This window comes from Ctenopharyngodon idella, chromosome 14 (genome assembly GCF_019924925.1).
Source record: "Ctenopharyngodon idella isolate HZGC_01 chromosome 14, HZGC01, whole genome shotgun sequence".
NCBI classification, from domain to species: Eukaryota; Metazoa; Chordata; class Actinopteri; order Cypriniformes; family Xenocyprididae; genus Ctenopharyngodon; species Ctenopharyngodon idella.
Window position 1 is genome coordinate 4,082,698 of NC_067233.1, and position 20,035 is coordinate 4,102,732.

At 36.8% G+C, this 20,035-nt stretch overlaps 1 protein-coding gene across 4 annotated transcripts in view; it reads right to left on the minus strand.

The window, feature by feature from the left end:
* cplx2b (complexin 2b) overlaps positions 1 to 15,443 on the minus strand; it is a 31,639-nt gene extending 16,196 nt beyond the window's left edge. The window contains exon 1 of one of the 4 annotated variants that reach the window (XM_051860519.1): positions 15,279 to 15,443. The gene's annotated coding sequence lies outside the window, so the exon portion shown is untranslated. The other 3 variants (XM_051860523.1, XM_051860521.1, XM_051860522.1) reach the window with 3 other exon arrangements.
* Between the last annotated feature and the right edge of the window lie 4,592 nt (positions 15,444 to 20,035).

Below are 20,035 nucleotides of genomic sequence, written 5' to 3' on the forward strand. Positions count from 1 at the left end.
AGGTGCTCAAAATAAATTCACAGTCAGTTCTGAAAACTCACAAAAATCAAAGTAATTAATGCTTACAGGAACACACTGAACATTTCCAGCTACACCGTGACATTAACGCTATTAGAGTCATTGCAGATTTCATCTCAAGGAGTTGTTTGAACCTTTATAAAAGCTTGCTTTCCTTCAGCAGACAAGAGATGGTTTGTCGTGGTTTGGCCATTTGACCATAACATATGCAAAAAAAATCTTTCAGCTTTTCAAATCAAATATGAGCTGCACAACGAAAACAAATCAGAACCCTACATGATAGTCAAACAAGTCTAAAGAGACAAGACTCGATACTAAAGAACAGCAGTTAGATTAATAAAAACAACATTAAATAAACTGGTATTATATATGTTTAACTGTTTGGAACCAGTAATGTATTTGCTTAAATAAATCTGCTCCACTTACCAGTTTACTGACCTTTGCTATTTGTTCTTCTTGAAGTATTCCTAACTGAGCGATAAAAAAACCTACTTGCTGGAATAGCTGGAACATGGAAAAGCTCACTGGGTCCTGATAAACCACCTCTCTCTCTCTCTCTGTTTCTCTCTCTGTCTGTCGCTCCAATAGCCTCATTCATACTCCCCCACACTCCGCCCCCTCATCTTTCCATCTCCCTTCAGTAAAAGTACGTTTATTTTGTTCAATTTAAAGGACGGATTACCCCAATTACTGCATGTTTCGGTTTGATTAAAGCATACAATATTTTTTTTTGAACAATACTTTTATTACATCTTATTTTCATGTATTATCCTGGTAGAAATATGTTTATATTCCTACACTTCTGTTTAAACAAACAAACAAACAAAAAACTAGTTAAAAGCAATAGTTACATGCTATTATGCTATTATGCTTATATATATATATATATATATATATATATATATATACACACACACACACACACACACACTTACTGGCCACTTTATTAGGTACACCTGTTCAACTGCTTGTTAACGCAAATATCTAATCAGCCAATCACATGGCAGCAACTCAATGCATTTGGGCATGTAGACATGATCAAGACGATCTGCTGAAGCATCATAATGGAGTAGAAATGTGATTGTGTCTATGAACATGTCATGGTTGGTGCCAGACTGAGTATTTTAGAAACTGCTGATCTACTGGGATTTTCACAAACAACCATCTCTAGGGATTACATAGAATGGTCTCAGAGAAGAGAAAATATCCAATAGGGGTTAATGAAGCGAAACGATGCGTTATGAACAAGTTATGAAGTAAAATATCTAACTTCCGCCAGACCTGCAGTTCAAAAGCTTACGCTACGTCCTACACCTTCCCTATTCAACTTATGGAAAAAGCTTAACCGACAAGACACGAGTTTACACTTTCTTCATAAGTTGAATACGGAAGGCAGTCTGGCAGGAAGCTAGATATTTTACTTCATAACTTGTTAAATATGGATATTTTTCTTACACAAACGCATCGCTTCACTTCAGAAGGCCTTTATTAACCCCCCGGAGCCGTGTGGAGTACGTTTATGATGGATGGAAGCACTTTCTACAGCTCATACTCGTTGGTCCCGCTCACTGCCATTATAAAGCTTGGATGCCTCAGATTGTGTTCATCAGAAAGAATAAAGTCATATATCTCTAGGATGGCTTGAGGGTGAATAAAGCTTGAGGTAATTTTCATTTGAAAGTGAACTAATCCTTTAAGTTCATAATTTGGCAAAAACAACATGAAAGCATGGATCCATCCTGCCTTGTATCAACGGTTCAGGCTGCTGCAGGTGGTGTAATGATATTGGGGATATTGTCTTGGCACACTTTGCGCCCCTTAGTACCGATTGAACATTGTTTAAATGCCACAGCCTTCCTGAGTATTGTTGCTGACCATGTCCATCCCTTTATGATCACAGTGTACCATCTTATGATGGCTACTTCCATAACATACCATGTCACAAAGCTCAGATCACCTTAAACTGGTTTCTTGAACATGACTGTGAGTTCACTAAACTCAAATGGCCTCCACAATCACCAGATCTCAATCCAATAAAGCACATTTGGGATGCGCTGGAACGGGAGATTCGCATCATGGATGTGCAGCCGACAAATCTGCAGCAACTGTGTGATGATATCATGTCAATATGGACCAAAATCTCTGAGGAACTTTTACAGCGCCTTGTTGAATCTATGCCACAAAGAATTAAAGCAGTTCTGAAGGTAAAAGGGGGTTCAAACCGGTACTAGCCCCGCCCAATAATTTCTGGTTGGACTAGACAAAATGACAAAAGAAACCCGTCAAATAACAGCAGCAGTGGTGTGGAGAATAAAGCCGGTGGTGGTAAGTTTTGACGCGATTATCCCAAGTTCGAATCCGCCTTTTCTGAACTCATTCTTCTCCCTTTTCATATCGCATATCAGATCAGAAAGGCAATATTTTAAATGAAAATGAAGAAAATATTCGAAAAGTGGATAAAAAGTGCCTAACGGGTATTTAAAGGGTTCACCCAAAAATGAAAATTCTGTCATTAATTACTCACCCTCATGTTGTTCCACACCCGTAAGACCTTCGTTCATCTTCTGAACACAAATTAAGGTATTTTTGATGAAATCCGATGGCTCAATGAGTCCTCCATTGACAGCAAGATAATTAACAATTTCAATGCCCAGAAAGGTACTAAAGACGTATTTAAAACAGTTCATGTGAGTACAGTGGTTCTCGGCGAGAATACTTTTTGTGTGCCAAAAAAACCCCCAAAATAATGACTTAATTCAACAATATCTAATGATGAGCGATTTCAAAACACTGCTTCATGAAGCTTCGAAGCTTTACAAATCTTTTGTTTCGCATCAGTGGTTCAGAGCATGTATCAAACTGCCAATGTCACGTGATTTCAGTAAACAAGGCTTCGTTACATCATAACTGTTTCGAAATTTCAATGGTTCACCACTGGGGGGCGTGACTTTGGCAGTTTGATACACGCTCCGAACCAGTGACTTGAAACAAAAGATTCGTAAAGCTTCATGAAGCAGTGAATTGAGAGACTGAGAAAAAAAGTGGTGAAATAACCATTTGCTTGGAATGATTTGCATTATCTTACACTGCTTTGCATCTAATTACAAATCTTTTTCTGTCAACTCTTATAAAAACCATATTCTATCCAGCTCAAGCATCCGTCCTGGTGAATGTAAATTATATAATAATCTGATATCCGAATGTGGAGATTCGTAAAATAACAAGACAGCAAAAGTATATATGTCATCTGAAATCTCACAATGCACTATAATGGTGGGAAGATGTCAAGGAGAAATGATGTTCTGATTCTGATTGTGCATCTCATCCATCTTTGAGCTTCTGGAATGATATAATGGGATTAGAATGAAAGCCTCAAGGTTACAGTTTGGAGAAACTGAAACTCAAAAGTGGTTTTTATTATGAAACTCCTTTAGATCTTCTAAAAGGATAGTTGTATAGTTTAATACTAAAGATAAAGAAGATCATGTACTTTCTGAAGCTATTAGTGGATCCTTACATAAGCTCTACTTCAGTGGAAAACTACAAGCTCACCGCAGGGCGTTTGATTTCCTAAACAGAAAATCACTTATATTTGGCACAAAATAATGTTGCGATAATATGACAGTTAATTTGAGATGCTTATTGCACTAAATACTGTATTGGATTTTTAAAATCAAAGTTCTCAGGGAAACAACATAGCTGCTTAAAGCATGGATGGAGCTGGCTGAGACTTTGCCCAACCAGGCATGAAATTATTACTCTTCCTATTAAAGACTTTACACAATTATGCAACACAATAATGCATGAATAGAAACATGGTTTGTGCACATGTACAGGAAACCTCTCTGAAGAAGACATTGCCTCAGCTTTGTTAAGAATAATAGAGGCTTTTTATGGGTTTTGGGTCCTATTAAATTGTACTTTTCCACAAAAACCAGCAATAATAAGCCTCTAAGTCCAAAAAGCAATTATAAGAGACTCTCACGTGCCTTGTGAGAAAACACTTCAGCCGGATCACAGCAGATCTGTATGTGAGAGATGTTTTTGTCTGAACATACTTTCACAAACCAATTGATTTGCTTGGGCAAATGAACAACTTGTTAAATAAAGTAAAAAACTGTGAATGTATCTGGTAGATTGTCCATGCATCTCTGTGGCAGTGGAATAATGACTTCAGTGAAGATTAGTTCTCCATGATTCTGTCCACATCCTCTCTTCTCTTCTTACAGATCCTTTTAAAGTGATACACATGGTTCCTGATTGCATCCATTAAGCCTATTGGAAGCTACCTTCAGCCACAGCTTAATGACTCAGGTAAAAGACGCCTGGGGGCAGCTCAAATCAATAGATATGGACAAGGAAAGATTCCTGACTTTCCTGACAACCCTAGAGCTTTCAGCTTAAAGGCAGGACTGAGTGCAGATACACAACTTTAAAACACATTAAAACTCTAAAACCTTTCTGACAGACAGTGTCTTATCCACAAAGATGCCTTGAAAGCAAAATGATGAGAAAATAGCACCAAAACCTTGAGGAAATATCAGCGCGCTCATCGTCTTTTCTTGTTCTTTGATGGACTCCGCCAAATAAATACACCACACAGAATTGTGTCACTCTGTTTTTTGTGTTGTTTTTTTTATTTCATTAAAGTCGCCATGAAACGTAAGTTGTGATAGTCTTTTCTTCCTTATTGTGACGTATATCTGAGTTAAACGCTTCTCAAACAAGAAAAAATGTAGGGCAGGACTTGATTTTGTCCATTGGGAATTGATTGGATTGTTGTGGTTTGGTATTGGTTGATCTCATGTGATTGACAGGTTGTCCCGCCCTCGCTCCAGTAAACACATCATCAGAGAAAAGATGGGAGGGGCAAGTTATTTTGATTAAAGATTATGAGGCCACATTAATTAAAAAAAAAATGATGTGCACAGATAAATCATTTATAATAAATACTGCAATATTCCATAAAAATTAGTATTAGTCCATTTTGATTTCATGGTGACTTTAAAGCAAAAAGTATCGTCTGTCTAGTACATTTGGTTTACGGTTAAAAACTACACACTACATTTGCCATGTTGTCATTCGCTTCACTGCCATTTCCAAATCCTCTCCTGTGGACTCATGGGATAGTAAAGCGGTTATCAGACACTTCAGAATCTTGCCAGAAGTAGTAGGTCAACCTTTTTGATACACAAAACACAATGACCGTTTTTGAATATATGAATGTCATTTTGAGTAGAAAATGAACTCCAGATGTCACAAAGCTGCAAGTTACTAAACCTAACAACAAAAGCAATGATAAAACTACTGGAAAACAGCGAAAAATCAACCTTATTAATTATTCATGCCCCAGTGCATGATGGGAACACCAGTATCAGAAAAGTTGAGTAGGTTTTACTTAATTTTATAACGTTGATATTTACGTTTCAATTTCTACAAGCTTGAATTGAGTACCAATATAGAATTTACTTCAAGGGGACATATCATGAAAATCTGATCTTTTCCGTGTTTAAGTGCTATAATCGGTTCCGCGGTGCGTCTACCAACCCAGAAAACATGAAAAAAGGACAACCCAATAACTTTGTTTTGGTAAGCCTTTCTCTGCAAGCATGTGAAAAAAACGAGCCGCTCAGATTTCGCTCCTCTAGTGACGTAGGAAGGGGATCTTATTATAATATTACCGCCAGTAATCTGCCGTTTCCACCCACGGCGCCGCCATTTTGTTTTCGCAAGCGACAACGTTGTACCAGTTCTAACACCATGGCAAAAGTTCAAGCAAAGCATGCTAACTGTTCTGTCGTTGGCTGCACAGACGAGCACTGAACACTATTTAGAGTCTCGTTAGCTTGGATAGCCAGCAAGTTGACCCTGACAAGCTCGATTGCAAAAAAAGGAGAGTTTCTGTCTGAGCGATATTTTTGAAAAAATATTAGAATATTCACAGCATTTGATAGCAATCATAAACGTTAGTCTGCTGTGTATGGCTCTGTTTGACAAACAGGTACACTATGTATAGAGGGTGTCCATATGGGTTTTGTACAAAAGATTAACATGACGGCACATGCTAGTCGATGAGTTGAATCAACTCCACAGCAACTACATACATTTATCTACTAACCGTTCAGAAATGTCCAGTTTCATTCTAAAAGTTGTAACTTCTTCCTGAGTCTCTCCATCAGTGTCGACTCCGGTTTGAACAATGTAAGGCTGAACACCGTTACTGACAATCCTCATTTTGGCTGCGTGAGATTCTCCAGCTTTGTTGTTGTTGAGCAAACGAAGCGCAAGCTGTTAAAGCTCCACCCTCTTCTGGAAAGGGGGCCGGGAGCAGCAGCTCATTTGCATTTAAAGGGACATACAAAAACGGTGGGTTTTTGCTCACACCCAAATGGGGCAAATATGACAAGCTATAATAAATGATCTGTGGGGTATTTTGAGCTGAAACTTCACAGACACATTCTGGGGACACCAGAGACTTATATTACATCTTGTGAAAGGGGCATAATAGTTCCCCTTTTAAATTCTTGCCTTATATATTATTTTGGCTTTAATAAGGATTTTTTTTTCCAATAAATAGGCACGAATAAACCCAGTGTCCTCCATGATTCCTGTTTTTCCAACAACAAAGCATTTGAATACAACAAGCTCATAATCACAACTAAAGAACTGGGAAATAGGAAATTTCCAATTGCACATAAAGGTAGCAAGACCTTTTGATTGAGCTATTTTATTATTTATGCATTCATAAAATGACAAAAAAAAAAAAAAAATACTGCTTGTATTCTAATCAGACAATCAGTTTAGATTGGCAATTTTGCAATTACATTGTAGAATCAACTTTTCCCAGTAATTTAGGAGAGATGTTCTAGTAGGTCACATTACAGAGAGAATAATGGGTGAGTAGATCTGTCCCATTTATTTTGTGTCCTCTAGAATGAGGATGTTTTCCTGGTTTTAATAAAAACCCAAAGCTGCAAGAACACCATGTACTTGAGGGTAATAAACACGCCTGACATTTACAAAGAAATGTTTTGAGGTTTACACCATTACAAATGAACATTAATTACTGTTTCAAACTATAAAATGAACTTCAAAATGAAAACAAAAATGTTCATCTTGAGTAAAGCAATAAAATGCAAATAATACAGAAAATATATTAATTATTTGTTTAATTCTCATGCTGAAATGAAGTTATTTACTTAATAGTTTCTGACATTTGCATCCAGAAACAAGCATGAAATGAACAATATTTTTCGGTTGAGTTGTATGTCCATGATGCCTATGGCGAGTCGATCACTTACACCAGTTACATTTATTCTGTGACATTTCTGCTGAGTTTACCAAGACACTTTGTGGTTCAATTATTACTTGAATAAAAAAAGCACATTTGCAATGAATGTGCCAAATTATCACGTAGAAGTATGAAACCATGCACACAATCTGGAGCCTGGAAGTCTGCCAGCACAAAATCTTTAAACCATATGCCACAATTTTATTGAATTGTCATAACATAAAAGTTAAAAGCACTGATTACGCAACTGTAACAGCAAACCAAACGGTTTCAACCTACTAGTAAATAAGGAACTGATACACTTCCCGCAAAAGGGAAGATGTGGGAGGCTGTGGGAGGGATACAGGAAGGCAGGACATGAAGGGTAATTAGGTTAAACTCTGAGCAGCTCTGCCTAGTTTACAAAGCGACTCTGACAGAAAAACACCACTCACGATTAGATTAAATATAAGGCATGGGGCCTGGCTACAATACTATACAGGTCCATCCCAACACACAGGAGCAGGAAAGCAATCTGTTCATTCTCAGCATGTATATTAATACATCATGCCTGGAATCATTTTGCCGGGAATCGGCATTTATTAGCACAACAAAACACAGACCTAGTGCAGATCAATGTATCCACCTGTTCTACAGGTGCAGTGCTATATTACGAAAAACACTGCAGAATAAATGTATGCCACAGAGCCGGATGAAAAGGCATCCTCAGAGGTCTATCATGTTCTATCAGGGCAGCAGGATATTTTTCTCAGAAAACAGGGTCTGTATTCAAATTTCAAATGAGTCGTGTGACCTTTCCAACGTGATTACGTAATGCGTGGCGCATCGCATAGCTAGTGCAAAATGAGCATTTGTACTTAAAAAGTATATAAATTTTTATTTTTTTTTAGAAAATGACCGATCGTTTCTCTAGATAAGACCCTTATTCCTCGTCTGGGATCGTGTAGAGCTCTTTGAAGCTGCACTGAAACTGCGATTTGGACCTTCAACCCGTTGGTCCCTGTTGAAGTCCACTATATGGAGAAAAATCCTGGAATGTTTTCCTCAAAAACCTTCATTTCTTTTCGACTGAAGAAAGAAAGACATAAACATCTTGGATGACATGGGGGTGAGTAAATTATCAGGAAATATTAATTCTGAAGTGAACTAATCCTTTAAGTATCATCCACACAAATGTTCAATGATATTTTTACAGTATGTATAGTATAAAGTATATGTTTTGTATATATTTTAAAGTTTTATAGGTTTAACGAAGCAAATCAAAACATTTTCAACGTACAACCAAAGTACAGCCTATACCCCTCGTTGGGAATCACTAATACGGAAGAAAAATCTGATATTTTACGGCAATGTATCAAAAGTCAGCATTGACCCACTTAAGCCAGCATACGAATATTACACCCCCTGCTGCGTGAGAGCAGTTGAGGACACTTGATTTGAGGAAGGGGGTCTGCAGCTACTTCCACTGACCTCCTGCTATGTAATTGTCAAAGCTTATCATCGCGTGCTGGGTTGGACTCACAAGAGGTCATGGGAACCCCACTCTCCAATGGGGGCCAATTAGCTCTTGTCACATTAAAGTTAACATGTCATATACACATTACTGTATTGTTGCTGACAGCACTGCTTAACATCTGATTCACACTTTCCATTGTGCTGTATTCCAACAGTGCATTACAAACAGATGGGCCTGGCTGTGAAAAAGGAACAGTTGCGCTGAACGCACACAATATTTTCATGTGCAATCTTGTGAAAATGCCAGAATAAATTTGTATACGACCACCTGTGCAAAGAGATTAGAATTTATGCATTGCTTTTACATGTCAGGCAGATGATTTTTCCTTTCTAAGTGGGATGTTCATGAGCAGAATAAGCTTCATTGGGGGCCAAGAAATGTTTTTTGATTTATAAAGTTTTTAAAAGTCTTCAGCACTTCTTAAACCCATTTCATTATTATATTATTCTATAGTCACAATCCCTCAGTACTTAAGTTCACACATAAATGTTGGTTTTGCACTAAAAATGCATATCTGTTGACCAGTGCTGGGGTTAACGCATTACAAGTATTATGAGTTACGTATAACCAGATTATTTTTTTATTTAATTAAATAGTAAATTAATGCATTACTTTTAAATTTACAACAAAATTGTCAGAGTTTTTTTTTTTTTCAAATAAGTAATGCAAGTTACTTTGTTTTCCCATTTATTGACTGACGCCTCTCCTGTCCTCATGCTGAGAGAAATCGGGAGTAAGTGCAGAGGTGTTGTGTGCGCTGTGAACATGATCTTATTGTAGTTCTAGGCTAATTGTGAGCATGCATTTACTCATCAGACTTGCACTAAAACAGATTCAGTATTCCTCAAAATGAATAAAACAGTGAAATACAAACTCAGAATATTACGCAAACCTGCAATAATTAAATGTTTAAAGGATTAGTTCACTTTCAAATGAAAATTACCCCAAGATTTACTCACCCTCAAGCCATCCTAGGTGTATATGACTCTCTTCTTTCTGATGAACACAATCTGAGTTATATTAATAAATATCCTGATGCATAAATCTTGTGGTAATTTTCATTTTAAAGTCAACTAATCCTTTAAAGGGTTAATTCACCCAAAAATTAAAATAATGTCATTAATTACTCACCCTCATGTCGTTCCACACCCGTAAGACCTTCGTTCATCTTCGGAACACAAATTAAGATATTTTTGATTAAATCCGATGGCTCAGCGAGGCCTGCATAGACAGCAATGACATTTGACATTTGACATGTGAGTACAGTGGTTCAATATTAATATTATAAAGCAACGAGAATATTTTTGTGTGCCAAAAAAACCCAAAAATGACTTTTTAACAATATCTAGTGATGGCCGATTTCAAAACACTGCTTCAGAGCGTTATGAATCTATGAATGTATCAAACCGCCAAACTGCTGAAATCATGTGACTTTGGTGCTCCGATCCACTGATTTGATTCGTAAAGCTCTGAAGCTTCAAGAAGCAGTGTTATGAAATCGGCCATCACTAGATATTGTTAAAAAGTCGTTATTTTGGCGCACAAAAAATATTCTCATCGCTTTATAATATTAAGATAGAACCACTGAACTCACATGAACTGATTTAAATATGTTTTTAGTACCTTTATGGATCTTGAGAGAGGAAGTACCATTGCTGTCAATGTAGGCCTCACTGAGCCATCGGATTTAATCAAAAATATCTTAATTTGTGTTTTGAAGATGAACAAAGGTCTTACGGGTGTGGAATGACATGAGGGTGAGTAATTAATGACATTATTTTCATTTTTGGGTGAACTAACCCTTTAATAACACAAATATACTTTATGTATTTAATCTCACTTTATTAAGCAATGTCTTTGCTGCTGACTTTCGATGATCCAATTCATCCATACTAATATGCAAAAATGACCAACTAACCAACTAGTCACGACTGTTTCCCGAAACCGTAGTAACATGGTCGCACCTCACCATATTGGTTCAACAATATAGAACTGTCATTATTGACATCACTCGCAGTTGGAGGAGTAATAACTTCAGCTTATCAATCTATTCGAGATCTCCGAGAATGCTGCTATAACAAACATGGCATTCCCTCAAACGTCATACTCCACAGTTCCCTTGCGCATTTATGCCTATGTGCACACTTCAAAAATGGAGCTGATTGTTGACACACTAAAATATATAGGTTAAAATTAGGGATGGGATGGTTCGCTGTAAAAAATCGAACCGTTTGGTTGGTTTGGTTGTTGAAAACAACGTGCAAAACAGACGGATTCGGCTAATGTATGTTTCAGTGGATAGATATAAAATGTAAACATGTAAACACATGTTCAATGACGTGCTGAAAGCTCTATGACCAGTCATTTACCCCGTCATCACCCGGGTGTTGATAGCGCGCGAGCGCAGGTGAGACCTGAACAGCTCACATTGATATCTGTGTTTAAACGAAACTCATTTAAACCTTGCCAATTTAAACATTCAACCGTAAGACGCGAAAGAGAACTCGCGTGTGCTGTGAGGAGATTTGCATGTACTCATCCGAAGTGCATACATGGAGAGCCGCGTCACAGCGCGCAAATACTCTCCCGCAAATTCTGTTTCAAGTCTTGCACCTAAACGGACAAATTCACAAAAATTATGTCAACATGCCCATCTTGATACCGTGATACAAACCGAACCGTGAGAAATCTGAACCGTCCCACCCCTAGTTAAAATGTATATTCAAAAAGAATGAAAGATAGAGAACATACTGTATATTGTGCCCAAGAGCATTATCTATTTTAATCCACGTCATTTAACAAGATGCATCTTGCTGAGCTGTAGTTTCATCTATGTTTGCGATGCTATTTGTGAATGTTCACCGGAACTATGGTTTCGGGAAAAGCCAAATCATTGAATTTGCAACCATAATTGGTTAACGATGCTTTTGGTAAACGCACCCCAGAATGGCAGCACAGCTGAAGGTTTGTTTTGAGCTGCGCCCTCTACTGTACAGACGTGAATTTTCATTTTCGTCAGCCTGAGGCTTCATTTTTGGTGTGAAAGGGCTTCTGCATTTGCCAAAAAAATTATTTTAATAAAAAAAAACAAAAAAACAAGCAAACCCAGCCCAGATGAAAGAAGTATGTAACATTACTTTCCATAATAAGTAACACAATTAGTTACTTTTTTAGGGAGTAATGACAACGCAATATTGTAATGCATTATTTTTAAAAGTACAACACTGCTGTTGACCCATAGCTTGTCCATTTCAGCTAACTCAGGCCTCTTCCTTGAGTCTGAAGTGTGTTCGGTGTTTGTATGTGTCTGCCAAGTGGCTAACCATGCAGAGGGAGTATAGAAATCTGGGGGAGAGAGATAAGCTTTCAGTTGAAATACTTGCTGCAAGCATTTCATCCAAAGAGCATTATCTTCAGACCATTTAGCCAGATTAAAGGTCTTTTCAATTATAATCAACCTCTCCAACATCTTTCCACAGCTTGACACGGTGACACATACATCTAGTTCACAAAATCGTCCAATCAGACCAGATGCAGTCCAAGGTTTATTCTTTTAGGAAGCATTAGATTTCCGTCAGCATTTTTGTTGGTTTTATCCATTGTGTTTATCGCATGCAAAAAACAGTTGCGCTAATTAAGGGATTATCCGAAGTAAAAATAATCTTTCAAATTTCATAAACCATTGTATCAATAATCACAAAAGAGACAAAAGCTTCTGGTAACCTGTCACTCCACACCTATTGGTTGTTGCTCAGCAGCTGTTTTATCAGAATTCTGAGAAATTTAGAGCATTTCAATGGTGACAACAGAACCATAGCCTGCAATAAGGAATATGATCATAAAGCCTCACAATGCAATTTGATGGCGGTTGGACACAGCTATAAATAATTCAGCACTTGATTTCTCCCCTGCAGCTAGACCTCTCCTGACGACTCTCAGCACCAAACACACAGCGGAGGCTTCAAAACCGCCACTCCACACCTGTCACAAACAACACCTCTCTGAGACGCTCCCTCCACTCATGCTGGAAGACAGAGGTGTCCATATGACTGACTTAAAGAGTCATGAATCAACTTTATGCTTGTATGAATTCCTCCCTTATTAGTGTTAAAATACTTTCAAAACTGGCTAATGGAAGGCAGACCAGTTCTCTGACTCCATTCAATGACGCTAGTGGCACAAAAATGAAACACTTTAAGTGAAAATTCTTGGCTTTTAATTCAGCCAAATCTAAAGCAAAAATCTTATGCATAAAGATCAGTTAAATATTATCCAGAATAATCACACATCAAGGAAAATGGTGCATACACCACTGTACTTTTACACTTGCATGACAGTATGAACGTCCAGTATTAAACATCAAGCAGCACAGCCAATCTAAATCAAGTTTCTACACGTTTTTCTGAAGCAGAAATAACATGATCTTATCTGTTCCGCTACTATACATCCATTTCATGCATTCTCTCTTTTGCTCCTTTTATCTCTTCTTTTCACTCTCACAGCACATGAATAATGGTCAAGGGTTAGGCTTAATTCCCGTTCTTCCCGGGGGCCAAAAGTAAGAAATAGTAATGTGCATTTGCGGCGTCCAATCAGGGGGAATTCTTTTGAAAGCTTGAGTCTCACGCGTGTAGGAAGTGGCGCTGCATGCAAAAGCCATTTGAATAGCTCAAAACATAATTACTGTAACACTGAAGTATCAGGTTTTTCATTTTATCTTATGAGAACTGATTATAAACTTTATTGCAGTACTTATGTTTGGGGTCTCAGCAACCCCAGATATGAACATAAATAAATTATTTAATGTGCACATGATAAGATAAACTCACAGCAATTTTAATCAGATTTTTATTGTACAAATGAACCCCACTACTATAAACAACACTGTTTAAATTCATATTAATGAAAAAGATGCATGCCTAATTTATGTCAATATCAGTCTCATGGTTCAAAGAACCAGAATTTGAAGATGAATATAAGAGGTTAAATTCACAATTGCTATTATAATTTTTACATTTGTGACATAGGGGTCTCACATGTGTTTGTCAGAACAGTAATAAATATGCAGTCTGTTTATTTTGGCTCTGAAAAGCTCATGTTACTTATAAACCATAATCAGATTATAAACTCTTACCTACATTTTCATTCTGTTTCATTTAGAGAAGGACAGTTTAGATGTTTTAAAGGGTTAATTCACCCAAAAATGAAATTTCTGTCATTAAGTACTCACTCTCATGTCGTTCCAAACCTGTAAGACCTTCGTTCCTTCTTCAGAACACAAATTAAGATATTTTTGATGAAATCCACAATAATCCTCAATAGAAAGCAACGAAATTAACACATTCAAGGTATTAAAAAAGTATTAAAAACATTGTTAAAATAGTCAACGTGACTACACTGGTTCAACCTTAATGTTATGAAGCGACGAGAATACTTTTTGTGCGTAAAAACAAAACAAAAATAACGACATTATTCAATAAATTTGTCTCTCCCGTCATTCTCCTACACTATTTATGTCCAGCACTTCCGTGTTTACATCCAAACAACGGCTCAGTATTGAATAAAGTCAGTATTTTTGTTTTGTTTTTGCTCACAAAAAGTATTCTCGTCGCTTCATAACATTAAGTTTGAACCATTGTAGTCACGCTGACTATTTTAACAATGTTTTTTACTACATTTCTGGACCTTGAATGTGGTAATTTTGTTTCTTTCTATGGGAGATTTTAAAAAAAAACTCTCGGATTTCATCAAAAATATCATAATTTGTGTTCCGAAGATGGTTTGTAACGACATGAGGGTGAGTAATTAATGACAGAAATTTCATTTTTTGGGAGAACTAACCCTTTAAATATTCATGTTTGAAGAATTACATAATGAACCAATACAATGGACAGTAAGAGCATATATAGGGAAGGAGCTGTCCTATAAATACCAGGCTATGCTACATACTGTACTGGAGCTCAAGGCAGTTGTAGTCTCAGATACTGGTTTCTCAGATCTCTGAAGCTCAATCTCACTATACGAGAGAAGATCAACAGTAGAATCATCTTATTCAATTGTTTTCGGCCTTGCCTTCCACCGATATACAATGCAATCATGCAGTCCATCAGCTGACAGATTCATCAACTGCTGCACCTGCGCATATTGTCATCATCTCTCTCTATCTCTCATCATGCGCGTCGCGCGCGCTTCTGTCTCTACCGCTTACCTGAAAACACACAAGGCATCTCAAAACAACTGACAACTCACATTTCACTTGCCCTTTTCTTACAAACATGGAGCTGAAACTGGCAGATCACGCCTTACCCTGCGTGCCCAACCCTCTCCATCGCCGAGTTTGCACCATGGCAGCGTTCAGCACCAGCAACATGCAGCATTCAACGGCAACAGCGCGCCGAGTCTGATCAAATGGATGGAGAAAAGAGAGCATGCGATGAGCGAACATTTACAAACCTCCGCGATGTGAGAGAGCGAGGTGGCGGCTCTGTGGTCCTGACTGCTTTGAATTCAGCGTCTGATGTGTGCTGCTCCGTATCGAATCGCCCCCTCCCTCTCTCTCTTGTCAGATTCTCCCTCTGCCGCCACCCGCCCCTCTTCCACCCTCTGCCATCAACAACTGATCCTACAGCATTATGAGGAGGTTTAAAAAGAAAAAGTACAAACAAAAGGTGCGGTGCACATATAGTTCTTTAAAACAAGCGTACATACGTTTCAACCGGGTTTTCAAACCTTTCAATAAACACCAAAGTTAGATTTAGAAGTTAGTCAGAGCGCATCGCCGAAAAGACGCGTCGCGTTCGCCTGAAGAGGTAGTCATAGCAACAGTACGCCGCTTTCGCACAGAGCACTACTGCCATTATCGTTTAATTATAGATGTAGATAACAAATTAAACTTTAGTGTTTTGTTTAAAATGTCATTTTGAAGCTAACTGCGCCAAATGACAGTTTGTGTTGTTCGAGACAGGTTAACCCTTTCATGCATGAATTATGGCAACCTCAGTCAGGATTTTTTCCCAATGTGTTTTCATTGCTCTTAGGACATGAAAAACAAGATCTGTACTTTTTTTTTTTTTTTTACACATTTCTCAAAGAGATTTTAAGATGTCCACTTGAGTGGACAGTATGCATATATGTTTTTAACTGAAGCGATGCTGTATTAAACATAATGTAGTAATAACACAGTAATACTGTGTTGTATTTAACAAACCAATTAATAAAATGATATAAAATCATGTGAAAACGCTCGTGCTCCGTCCAGTCTACCAGAGTACTTCCATTTACCCATATTAGCTGATAATTCTGATTATGTTCAAAATAGACACATACTGTAGCTCTCCTTTCTAAGAAAACCTCAAATAGAAATCTACATTGATTTATTGACGTTTTCAGACAGTGGAAAAACTAGCGATCAGGTGTTTTCAATCTCATCTGAAATGAGCAGTGTTGGGAGTAATGCATTACAAGTAACATGTCTTATGTAATCAGTTTACTTTTTTGATGTAACAAGCAACGAATTACAAGTAACATGCAGTACGTTTTTGATGTTACAAGTAACGCATTACAAGTAACATGAATTATGTAATAAGATTACTTTTTGATGTAATGAATAAAGTAACGCATTAAATGTAACATGTATTATGTAATCAGATTACTTTTTTGATGTAACAAGCAACGAATTAGAAGTAACATGCAGTACATTTTTGATGTTACAAGTAACGCATTACAAGTATAATGCATTATGTAATCAGATTACTTTTTGATGTAATGAATAAAGTAACGCATTAAATGTAACATGTATTATGTAATCAGATTACTTTTTTGATGTAACAAGCAACGAATTAGAAGTAACATGCAGTACATTTTTGATGTTACAAGTAACGCATTACAAGTAACATGCATTATGTAATCAGATTACTTTTTGATGTAATGAATAAAGTAACGCATTAAATGTAACATGTATTATGTAATCAGATTACTTTTTTGATGTAACAAGCAACGAATTAGAAGTAACATGCAGTACATTTTTGATGTTACAAGTAACGCATTACAAGTAACATGCATTATGTAATCAGATTACTTTTTGATGTAATGAATAAAGTAACGCATTTAATGTAACATGTATTATGTAATCAGATTACTTTTTGATGTAATGAATAAAGTAACGCATTAAATGTAACATGTATTATGTAATCAGATTACTTTTTGATGTAATGAATAAAGTAACGCATTTAATGTAACATGTATTATGTAATCAGATTACTTTTTGATGTAATGAATAAAGTAACACATTAAATGTAACATGTATTATGTAATCAGATTACTTTTTTGATGTAACAAGCAACGAATTAGAAGTAACATGCAGTACATTTTTGATGTTACAAGTAACGCATTACAAGTAACATGTATTATGTAATCAGATTACTTTTTTGATGTAAAAAGCAACGAATTACAAGTAACATGCAGTACATTTTTGATGTTAGAAGTAACGCATTACAAGTAACATGCATTATGTAATCAGATTACTTTTTGATGTAACAAGTAAAGTAACGCATTAAATGTAACATGTATTATACACAATCAGATTACTTTGATGTAACGAATAAAGTAATGCATTAAATGTAACGTATTATAATCAGATTACTTTAATCTTTAATCAAAATCTGAAAATTCCGCTCTGGAATGACGTTCTTTCTCTGATGACGTCAGTTTGACGGCTTAGGTTGAATATCCTTAACCACTTCCCTCCAACCGTCAGTCTGCTATGAGCGAGGGATGGAGAGGTGGTGCGCTAAAGTAAACCCCGCCCTCTATTCAATATTTTGTTTCACTTGGAAATACGTCACAATATTGACTTAAAGCCGGTTGCATCTTCTGGTTCACAGGGACTTTAAAGACAAAAATTTGATGACTAACTTGTAAGACTAGTCTTAGCAGTTTAAGCAACCTTTTTTTTTTTTTTTTTTACTGTTTTACAATAATTACCTGAATGAAACAAACTGTAATTTTCATTCTTTGTGATATTTTACAAAGATTTTTCAAAACCTCTGATATAGTCCTATAGATAACACATGCTCCCTCACTGTGCAGACACGCACAGCCTCACAAATAAAGGTGCTGAAATGGTGTTGAATATAAACAATACACATTCATAATGTTCAGTGACACTATCTGTCAGCAACGTGGCATTATGTGCATTCAGCTATTTTAGACTTTGGTGTTTTTCCTTTCTGAAGGTCAGCAGGATCTTGTTGTAAAAGTGCTGTGTACAGTGATTACTGATCCCTCATTACCTCCTGTACATAGACCTGAACAAATATTACTGACAGGTGCTCAGGCTACACAGAGCAACGCAATCAGTTCAAACAATGCAGAACTTGTACCAGCCATATGGGGTCTGATTTCAGAGATCTGCTCCATTTGGTTTTATGACATCACGTCTGGAACAAGAGAACAATGAAGTTTAGGTAGCTGTAATGGGAGCCACAATGAAATCATAATCCCAATATGTCAATGAGTGAGCCATTGGGGACCCTTCAGAGATAAAATCCATACTGAAGGCTGAATTCCTTACAAGGTCAAATGTGTCACAGTACATGCGAGAGACAGAAGAAAAAAATGGAATTAATGTACTGAACAGGAAATTGATCAGTAATTACTTTAAACATGCAAATGTAAAGTCAGTATTGAGTGTATGGAAGTATAATAAGTGATTAGATAGATAGATAGATAGATAGATAGATAGATAGATATTAATGGAACTGCATTTGTAATTTTTTACATGTTCACGTTTTCCAGACTCAGTTCCAAAATGTGGGAGGCTCATACTGCGCTGATAAAAAGATAATGACTGCTAAAACAAATTATTACCCATTTAACACAATTATCAAGGATAACACTAATAATGAGTTTTGTAAGGTACTCCCAAGTGTTGTTTGAGACTGTGTAAAATTTCACTGCCAATTTAATTAGGCAGGCTCTTATGATGTCTTTAAATATCTGCAGAGAAAATGGATTAAGAGAAAAATTCCATGTCTTATTTTGGACAGATTAAGGCTGTGAGGGAGAAACTTACAGTGTTTTCAATGGCATCCACTGTAAAAAGCTGTATAAAGCTCCTAGATCATTTATAATTTTCCACAGCTCATGTTGTCTGGACTCTTTTTTCTACTCAAATGTCTTGGCAAGTTTATTTTGCAGTGTTTCATCAGCAGAACAATCCAAACCACATTAAATAACAGTACAACCCACTTAATGTATGTCTATCCCTCACAGCCTCACTTTCATACTTGTTATGGCGCAGCTCTGAATAAGGTTTATGCACGAGTTCTTGAAGCTCCAAAAAGTGCATCCATCCATCATAAAAGTAATCCATACGGCTCCAGGGGGTTAATAAATGCATTCTGAAGCAAAGCGATGGGTTTTTGTAAGAAAAATATCTATATTTAAAAATTTATTAACTATAATCACTGGCTTCCGGCAACGGCCGTACGTGTGTTCACGAGAGAGTCGAGTTTCAACGGAAGGGTGACCTCTTCCGACATTTTTCTTTGAAACTTCTTGTTTTAGACTTCTAATAGTGATTACATAGTTAATAAAGTTTTAAATATGGATATTCTTCTTACAAAAACCCATCGCTTTGCTTCAGAACGCATTTATTAACCCCCTGGAGCATGGATTACTTTTATGATGGATGGATGGATGGATGCACTTTTTGGAGCTTCAAAAACTCTGGCACTATTCAATGCCATTACAAACCTAGGATTTTTATATATATATATATATATAACTCTGATTGTGTTTGTCTGAAAGAAGAAAGTCATATACACCTAGGATGGCTTGAGGATGAGTAAATTAGAGGATAATCTTCAGTTTTGGGAGAATTAACCCTTTAATGTCTGCTGTGCATTCGGCCCTCAACAACACTGGCTGGTTGTTGGAGTGTTGCAATAATAATAATTATATTATAATAAGCTATTATTATTATTCCTATAACTACAATAATAATAATAATAAAGCAAAATGCAAATGAGGATAGCAGTTATATGTTGCTACAGGCTTATCTGGCATGCACATCTCTTTTCACTCAACAACAAATGGGCAATAACACATTATTCATGAAGTGCATGAACAGCCCAAACAACCACAAGCAGCATATCTCACCAGGGAACCTGTTAGTAACATGCAACGTATTGCTTTGGAGCTGGACTTTG